The sequence below is a fragment of the Cyprinus carpio genome, chromosome B15 (genome assembly GCF_018340385.1).
Source record: "Cyprinus carpio isolate SPL01 chromosome B15, ASM1834038v1, whole genome shotgun sequence".
NCBI lineage: Eukaryota > Metazoa > Chordata > Actinopteri > Cypriniformes > Cyprinidae > Cyprinus > Cyprinus carpio.
The window spans coordinates 4,609,149-4,617,908 of record NC_056611.1 but is presented as its reverse complement, the minus strand read 5'-3'; positions in this window follow the sequence as shown (position 1 = coordinate 4,617,908).

Sequence of the window (8,760 nt, the reverse complement as noted above, 5' to 3'; positions counted from 1 at the left end):
CCACAGTTTCATTAATCTCTTATGAAGCTGAGGATATGAGAATAAAGGCTTTTTTCCATTATATTTCCGAGTGCCTTGGCATACTAAAAGTTTTTCATAAAAAATGGTGGCTCACTATACAAATCTCAACCAGAAGTTACAATATGCATTGATTGCAGCCTGAAATAAACTCACCTAAAAGTTATTAAAGGAACACCTGTTCAATTTGTCATTAATGCAATTATCTAATCAACCAATCATAGCAGTGCTTCAATGCATTTAGAGTTGTGGTCCACAGAGACAATCTCCTGAACTCCAAACTGAATCAGAATGGGAAGAAAGGTGAGGATTTAAGCAATTTTGAGCGTAGCATGGTTGTTGGTGCCAGGCGGGCAGGTCTGAGTATTCACAATCTGCTCAGTTACTGGGATTTTCACACACAACCATTTCTAGGGTTCACAAAGAATAGAGCTGTGCAAGGGAAAAACATCCAGTCTGCGGCAGTCAATGCGGTGTGTCGCAGCCCACCGATCTGCCAAACGCTGTCCCCGAACGCAGCGGGATGGTTAGAAGGGACCGAGCGCCAGACAGCAGGTGCAGCCGGTACCAGATCACAAAAGTCTGAGTCGTAGAGCCAACCAGCTTTGACTGAATGATCCACTCATTACAACCGATGGTATGCAGCAACGCATTGTGACAAGACACAACACGCACAACCTTGACGGCGGATGGGCTACAAACCGCAGAAGACCCCACACGGGTCCACTAATCTCACACAAATATGAAAACGAGTCGGACAGTTTGCACAAAGCTCCCCAAAAATTGGAAGTGAAGCTGGAAAAAATGTTGCCTGGTTGATGAGTCTCGATTCTGTTGAGACATTCAGTGTAGACGATGCCCAGAAGATTGCGTAAACAGAATGAGAACATGGATCCATCATGCCTTGTTACCAACTGTGCAGAGGACTGACGAGCTGGTGGTGTAAATGGTGTGGGGGATGTTTCTTGGCACCTTTAGGCACACTTTATCCCTTAGTGCCATTGGGCATCGTGTAAAAATGCCAAAGGCCTACCTGAGGCATTGTTTCTGGACCATGTCCAATCCTTTAGGGACCACATGTACCCATCAAAGATGGTTTCTTCCAGCTAGGATAATGCACTGAATGGTCACAAAGCTCGAATCATTCGAATTGGTTTCTTGAAACATGATAATGAGTTTCACTTGTCACTAAAATGGCCCCAACGCCAGTCACCCAGATGTCTCAACCCAATAAGGCATCTTTGGGTATGTGGTGGAACGGGAGCTTTGTGCCCCGTTGATTTGCAGCCCACAAATCTCCATAAACCATGCAAGATGCTATCCTAGCATTTAGGTGCCAACTTTTCTAAAGAATGCTTTCATAGCACATTGTTGAATCAATGCCACGTAGAAATTAAGGCAGTTCTGAAGGCGAAAGGGGGTCAAAACATAGTACTCGTAGATATGGTGTTTCCCAATATATCCTTTAGGTGAGTGTAGGTTCACCGTTGGTCGAGATTTATTACAATCACACTTATTGTTATTTTTGCAGGAAATCATTTCGGGAGTGTTTTTTGACACTAGACATAATGAGAAAATATAACCGTATATATTCCAATCGCAGTGTTTCCTTTATTTTTTGATCAGCGCTTCACTACACAACTACAAAAACTTGTGCATATGCGCCAATTATGTATTCGACACATTTAACTCATATTTCTTTAAATAGAATAGAACTAGGAAATTTCTTCATGACTTGCAGAAACACGATTCTCTGCCGATCCGATCATTCATACTGCGTGAATCATAATTCCCAACATGGTGACGGTACACCTTCTGCGTTTCTGTCTCATAATGGAATGCACTTATGCGTCAGTTTTATTATATGCATATCTGCATTAGTGCATAGTCTGCAGCCAGACGCTCGTGGACGGTTGAGTGGGTTTTTTGTGTTATTAGTACTGGACTGTCATCTCCAGCACTGACTTTCTGATAAGCCCTGCATGGATTTAGGCGTGTGAACCGGGCACAGGGATGCCTAGACCAGAAGGGGGGGAAATAAAATAATTTAAATATTAGACCACAGACTTTAAATTTCACCAAACTGATTTTCGGGATTGTGCTAGTGGAAGCTGGTGTAAGCTGTTTGTCTGACGTTATTTTTACAGTGTGGTCTTGAGAAGCAATAAAACCAGAAGTCATCGACGGGGGTTTTGGGTACAGGTAAATCCTGTGTGATTTCCATCAAATATAAAGCATGCCACACAGTCACAGAGCAAGAATCAGATGTCAGGAAATGCTGCAGATGAGGATCCCACACACACAGAAGAGACGATGGCTTCAGTTTTCAGTAAAGTGGTGATGATTGGAGCTGGGTTATGGGTACGTGGCTTCTCACACGTCCTTCTCATTCCTTTGTGTGTTAAGTTTCAGTCTTTAAATCTCCTATTCGTTCAGTCTAGGATGTTCACATCCAAATGAAGCTGTTACTTGGCGACAGTCATTGGGTGGTGGACATGGGTGAAATTAATAATAGAAATTTGAGTTTTTAATAGTAGTTAGTGTGTGACCATACTGGGTTTGCGCATTTGTTTTATACGGATGCACCTTTGCCAGGATTCAGTTCTCTGTGCTTATTGATGGCAGTGCTTGCGCCAGGTGTTTGACGCTATATCTCGATTATAGTAGCCAATATCCTGCATGTTAGGTTGGTCATAGTCTCCCTTACACTACTTTGGAGTGTTGTAGGCAATATAAAAAAACTATGGCCCAGGACGTGTCCCGTATCATAGACGACAACACCTGCCCACCGCTTAAACTACAGTTTTGAATAAGTGTTTTGTGTCCTTCCAGTGCTACACATTGTTCTGTAAAATGTTGATATGAAGATGTTTCAGTAATGATTAAATAGTGTGGTTTTATTAATGAACCGCCATTGTTTTACCAGCCATTTTACAGAAAGTAATGGAAAGGGAACATCAGTAGTCGCCCCGCTGATAATTCCACTGTTACCATTTGTCTGTAGACTGAAGTAAGCTTCGTGATTTCTGTGGATAAATCTATTACCAAATAAACAGCAGATTCATTGCTCTGAAATTAAAGCTAATGAATTCTGTTGTCCTCCTGTCTGTTCGTTAGGGTCAAAGTGCAAGCAAAACCAGCAAAAAAACATTCAGAGCTCATTTGGACTACTTCCTGAGGCAGGTGTTCCTGGGCAAAAATATTCTTCATGGAGGAGAAATACTGCATATTTATATGCATACTTAATTTTTGTTTGCTCTTTAAATCTAGGACATTAAAAAAGTGACAAATAGTGAAATCTTGCATTTTTTGTGTTTATTTTCTGTTCTCAGTAACGAAATGTTTAAAATAAAAATAATATTAATAAAAACTGTTCAATGGATGAATAAATAACAGTAAAAATAAATGGTTGCATAAATGCATAAGAATCTGTACACAGCAGCCCAAACAGCGGCTTGGAGAAGTGTTCGGAGTAAGTGGCATTTCATTACCCTTACGGCAACAGAAAATAGATATTTCGCTAAATATGAAGGATCAACTATATTAAACGACATAATGGTATATTAGAAATTATACAGAATAATATATTTGTGTAAATATATTACAATACATAAGGAAATTGCCAGTTGCGTCCTGCAGCTTATATATACTAAACCTATGTGACAACTATAATGTCATTTTATATTCCAGTTAATACACTTTATAATATATAGATATTAATGTGCAAAGATATGGTACTGCATGTGTATAATTATAGTGAACAATTATCATGCAGTATATATGCCACACATATATGGCAATATATATTTTTTATATCCACACCATTCATGATCATCAATGTGGTCATATTATAAAATATAGCTAGTTGACCAGTAGCCAAAAGCACACCTGCTTCATTATTAAATAGCGCCTGACTGTGATGAGCAAGTGTACAGACCCCATTGGTTTTTTAAATAAAGTATATATAATTTTAAGTGTTTTGGCCAGAAGCGTCTTCCTGACCACAGACTCTACTCTTCTGCACAAACTCACACACACACACACACACACCAAAAACACTATACATTTCAAAATAATACAACACTAAACACTAACAGATCTCCCCCTGAATTAATTCTGAGCCAAAACACATGTAATAACATTAATTTAAACATGTCGTATAGACACTGTCACTGTGAAAGCGAACTATATTTTGTTTGGACTTCCAAAAGAGGACGATATAATCCACCTTTGTCATGCCTGTGAGCTGGTCCTGCTGGTCGCTGAGGAAATACTTCAACTGTGCACAGTGAATGGGCTTTCATCTGTGGATGAAGCGGGCGTCCACCACCGGGGGTCATCACATGTGATGGTTGCTGCAAGACCAAGGTACACTCCTTCATGTAGAATCTGCTGGCTGCAACCGTTCTGCAATCCGACTGCGGCTCACTCTAGGCCTCCGGCCTCTGCTCATTCAAGACCACGTTGTGTGATGCTGTTTCATTGAGAAACCGAAACTACTTTGCATTTTTTGCCCTTCAAACAACAATGAAAACAAACGACTGAGATCATGTTTTATAATCAATGTTTATAATGGGTTTTTATGTTTATTATGGTCCCTCTTCACTCCGGCCGGTCAGGGCATCACAATATGTTTAAGAGGCTAACATTTCCGTCACACGCTTGAGCCATTCGAACAAATTCACAACAACGCTGGAGTAGCTGGCCAACCACGCACACCTCGCTTTTGTTCAGAGAGATGAGCTTTGTTAAAAATTCGATGCCGTTTCAGAAGGCGGGGCTAGAGGAGAACACAATAAATGTAACAGTATGATGGACCATATTGTTTTTTTTTACCTTAAATCCACATAAACACATTTCATTACACCAAATACACAAAATAATATGTTCTTTTTTAGCGCATCATATGACCCCTTTAAAATATACAATTTGTAAGTCAACCGTTAGTAGATAAGGGTTTTGTTTAGTTTTGGGCTCTTGACCCTTGACTTTGTCATAGTGAAAACCGGAAATATCGTCTTCTGGTGTCTTGAAACCGGAAAATTTTAGGTGCACTCGACTTGGCCGAAACAACTCCGAAACTGAAGCCGAAAATGGCTTTCTTTTACAAACGTAATTGCTTAATTTTTAATGGATCCTGAACAATCGAACAAATTCCACAAACCAATAGAATAATCATCACCACTTTTATTAACACTTAAACAGTTACATAACAAAACCTACAATATTTTTTTACTAAACAAAAATAAATAATATTATTCTTCAAGTTTTCGTCCTTCCATTGAATAAAATAGTTTAACATTTGTGGGGGAAAAAACAATCCACAATTATCTGAATAACTGCACACAAAAATCACAGAATGGCAGTGGGCCTCTATTCTGTTGCTGCATGTAAACAATTATTTACTTGCATTTTAAATTTCTGTGCAAAACAATGCAAAACAACAGTGAAAAAACAGCAATAGAACTTAATCCAAACTCAAACTGTAAACAACATTTAAGCCTATGTAGCCTTAGTAAAACTATATAAACAGAAAATTTGACTGCTGTTTATTTAAGGAAACGTGTCAGGTTTCTCTTTAAGAACAAAAGTTGCTCAGCTTTTTGACAAGAAAGACGGTTCCTCTTCTCATTAAGAACATGAGATGCTGCACTGAATAGTCTCTCACTGACAGTCTCCTCACCTTCTGTCATATAAATACCTGCATAAAAATACCTCAATCCAATCTGTGCAAGCAATGGAAAGTGGTCTTTGTTTGCGCGCCAGTAGTCCAGAGGATTGTCGCTTCTGGCAATGGGTTGTTCAGCTAGATACATCTCTATTTGTTGTGCGGCTGCGCTTGTTTCAACACACCGCCACGAATTGGGGTGCTTTCCTGTAAAATTTCGTCAAACATCTCAGAAAGTGAGGGAGTGTACGCCGCCTCACTTGTACGTGACCATTTCTCGGGCACCGTTTGCGGTGCGCTCCCCGTCGAGTCTCTTCCTTCACCAGATGTTTCAATCTCCGTCAGCTCTTTTTGTGTCATTTCACGCACTCGCTGCTTTTTCTCTTCGTCGAAATAATGTTCTTCAAAGCGCGGGTCTAGTATAGTTGCAATACAGTATAGAGGGTTGGACTCGGTGTCTCGAAAGCGCTTGTTAACAGCCTCCAAAAGAGTCTTTTTAGCTGTTTTTACACCGTGATCTGTTTCCACCTCTTTTCCCAGCAGACGCTTCAGTGCTGCTATCAAAGAAACCTCTGCCCTCTGCAGACGCCGAGGCTTTAGCCGAGCTTATTTCCTTGGTCATCTGTTTCGAATGGGCGAGAAGAGACACTATGTTTTCCATTAGCATCCACTGGTGTGCACTCAAAGTAGCGGGCAGATCGTAATCTGTCTATAGCAATATAGGACAGCTTTCCCATGACCCGCTTCTTGCTCAAGTAGACTTTGCAACATGTATACGTACTATTCCAGCGAGTAGCTACATCTTGCTGGAGACGTTTTGGGTGGCATCCCAAACTGTATTTGCAAATCTTGCAGTCGGGAATAAGCAAGCGGAGAATGTTTAAAGTGTCCCTCACAATCCTTTCTCCCGATTGCTGTTATTTCAGAAATGCTGCGCTGATTTCGCAATCCTTCATTCACACAGCCAACTGAAGCGTGTGTGCCATGCATGGTATGCTGTTCAGTCCACTTCCCCTCCGCCATAGCCTTTAACCTGTTCCGTGCATTATCTCGGACAATCACATGCACATTAGATTTCTCAATGTGCCAAGTGTCAAACATTGTAGACAAAGCATCAGATATCGCTGCATGTTTGACACTTGACCCAACAAACTCCCGTGAGTGAAGCAAAATGTTTTGCAGTTTAAAATCACAGCCAATCCACTGCGCTGTTAAACTAAGCATGCTAGTTGGGCTAACGTCTGAGCTCCAAATGTCTGTGGTAAAACTTAGAGTTTGTCTGTCTGTGGACCTGTGTGACATGAGCTCATGAACGTGTTTTTGCACACTCGGTCATACATTGCAGGTAGACTTGTTTTCTTCTGCAAAATAGCGTCTGCTTGGCATTGTATACACGTGGCTCAATATGTTGTATGAGCCTACGAAATCCAATGTCCTCCACCACAGAAAACGGCTGGTCATCTAAGGCAATGAATTCCATCACTTTCTCAGTAATGCCATGTGCTTTGACACTATCTTCCTCAATTTTCTTAGTCTTTTCAAATAACGTGGCCACAGAGGGTGATTGTGATGTAGTTGGGGTACTTTTAACCAATGTTGTTTTGCGGTACTCCTCATGTTCAATTGGATGTCGTGTTTTCAGGTGGTGTATCAAACCTGTTGTCAGAAAAGTTCTTTGGCACCGTACCCCCTCTTGAGACTTTTGCAGAACAAACGTTACATATTGCAAGTTTGTTGTCCTCATCTGAAACTTTAAAATACTTCCATACCGCTGACATGCTTAATCTTTGCAGACGCGTGCAAACAGCTCGACCGTGAGTAAAACCTGCTTGAGCACGGAGGGGAGGGGTGGGTGATGAGTGATAACAGCTTGACCGTGAGTGAAACCCAAGCGCTAGCGCACGGATGGGAGGGGCGCGGTTGACATTCATTTTCAGGCGACCGAAATTTCGGTGCACCCCTAATTAAAAACATGCCTGATGACTCCACCCATCCTCGGACATCCCAATTTTGAGCATCCCTTCATTGTGTATACGGACGCCAGTGAGACAGGACTGGGTGCAGTGTTAACCCAAAAGAGAGGACAAGGTATGGAGGAAGTAATCGCTTATGCCAGTCGAACTCTTAATCCCACAGAGTCAAATTATTCTGCAACAGAAAAAGAATGTTTAGCCGTAAAGTATGGGCATTTAGAGAAATGGCAACACTATCTTGAACATAGGATGTCACTGTTGTTACAGATCACTCTGCTTTGTGCAGTGGGTGATGAATTCTCCAAAAACCACCAGTCGTCTCATGCGATGGGCACTGCAGTTGCAGAAGTATGATTTCATTGTCGAATATCGGAAAGGGAAACTGAATGCAGCTCCTGATGCACTTTCACGGCTCACACCCCATACAAGCTGTAATTTGTATTCAGATCAAAAGGATGTGAATACTCTTCTACTTCCAATTACAGATTAACTAATTTGGGAGAAACAGCACAGTAACCCCAGAGATTTGTGCAGATATTTCAAACTCTGGCTGAGGACAAGGGAGGTCAGCAGGAAAATATGAAGTAATCGAAGATAAGCTATATCTAAAAACAGTGTCCGAAAATCATTCGCACTACCGTATCTTTCTCCCCAAAGATCTTGTGCCATCTATACTGGAACACTATCACTGTGACCCCACAAGTGGACATGCAGGAATCTTTAAAACTTACAAGAGAATTCAGGAAGTTGCTTTCTGGCCTGGGATGTGGTCAAATATAAAACAGTTTGTAAACTGATTAACAGCACACGATCAAATCAGATAATGGGTGTAGACATCATGAGACCATTGCCCCGTAGCACTAACCAGAATGAATACCTTTTAGTATTTGTTGATTACTTCACTCGTTGGGTAGAACTGTTTTTTCCATTCGTACTGCTACAGCCAAAACTGTTGCAACTGTATTCAGAAAAGAGGTACTAACCAGATGGGGAGTTCCAGATTTTCTCGTATCTGACAGAGGTACACAGTTTGTGTCTGCAATATTCAAAGAAGTGTGTAAGAGTTGGAATGTAAACACCAAAATTTAACTACCAGCCTAC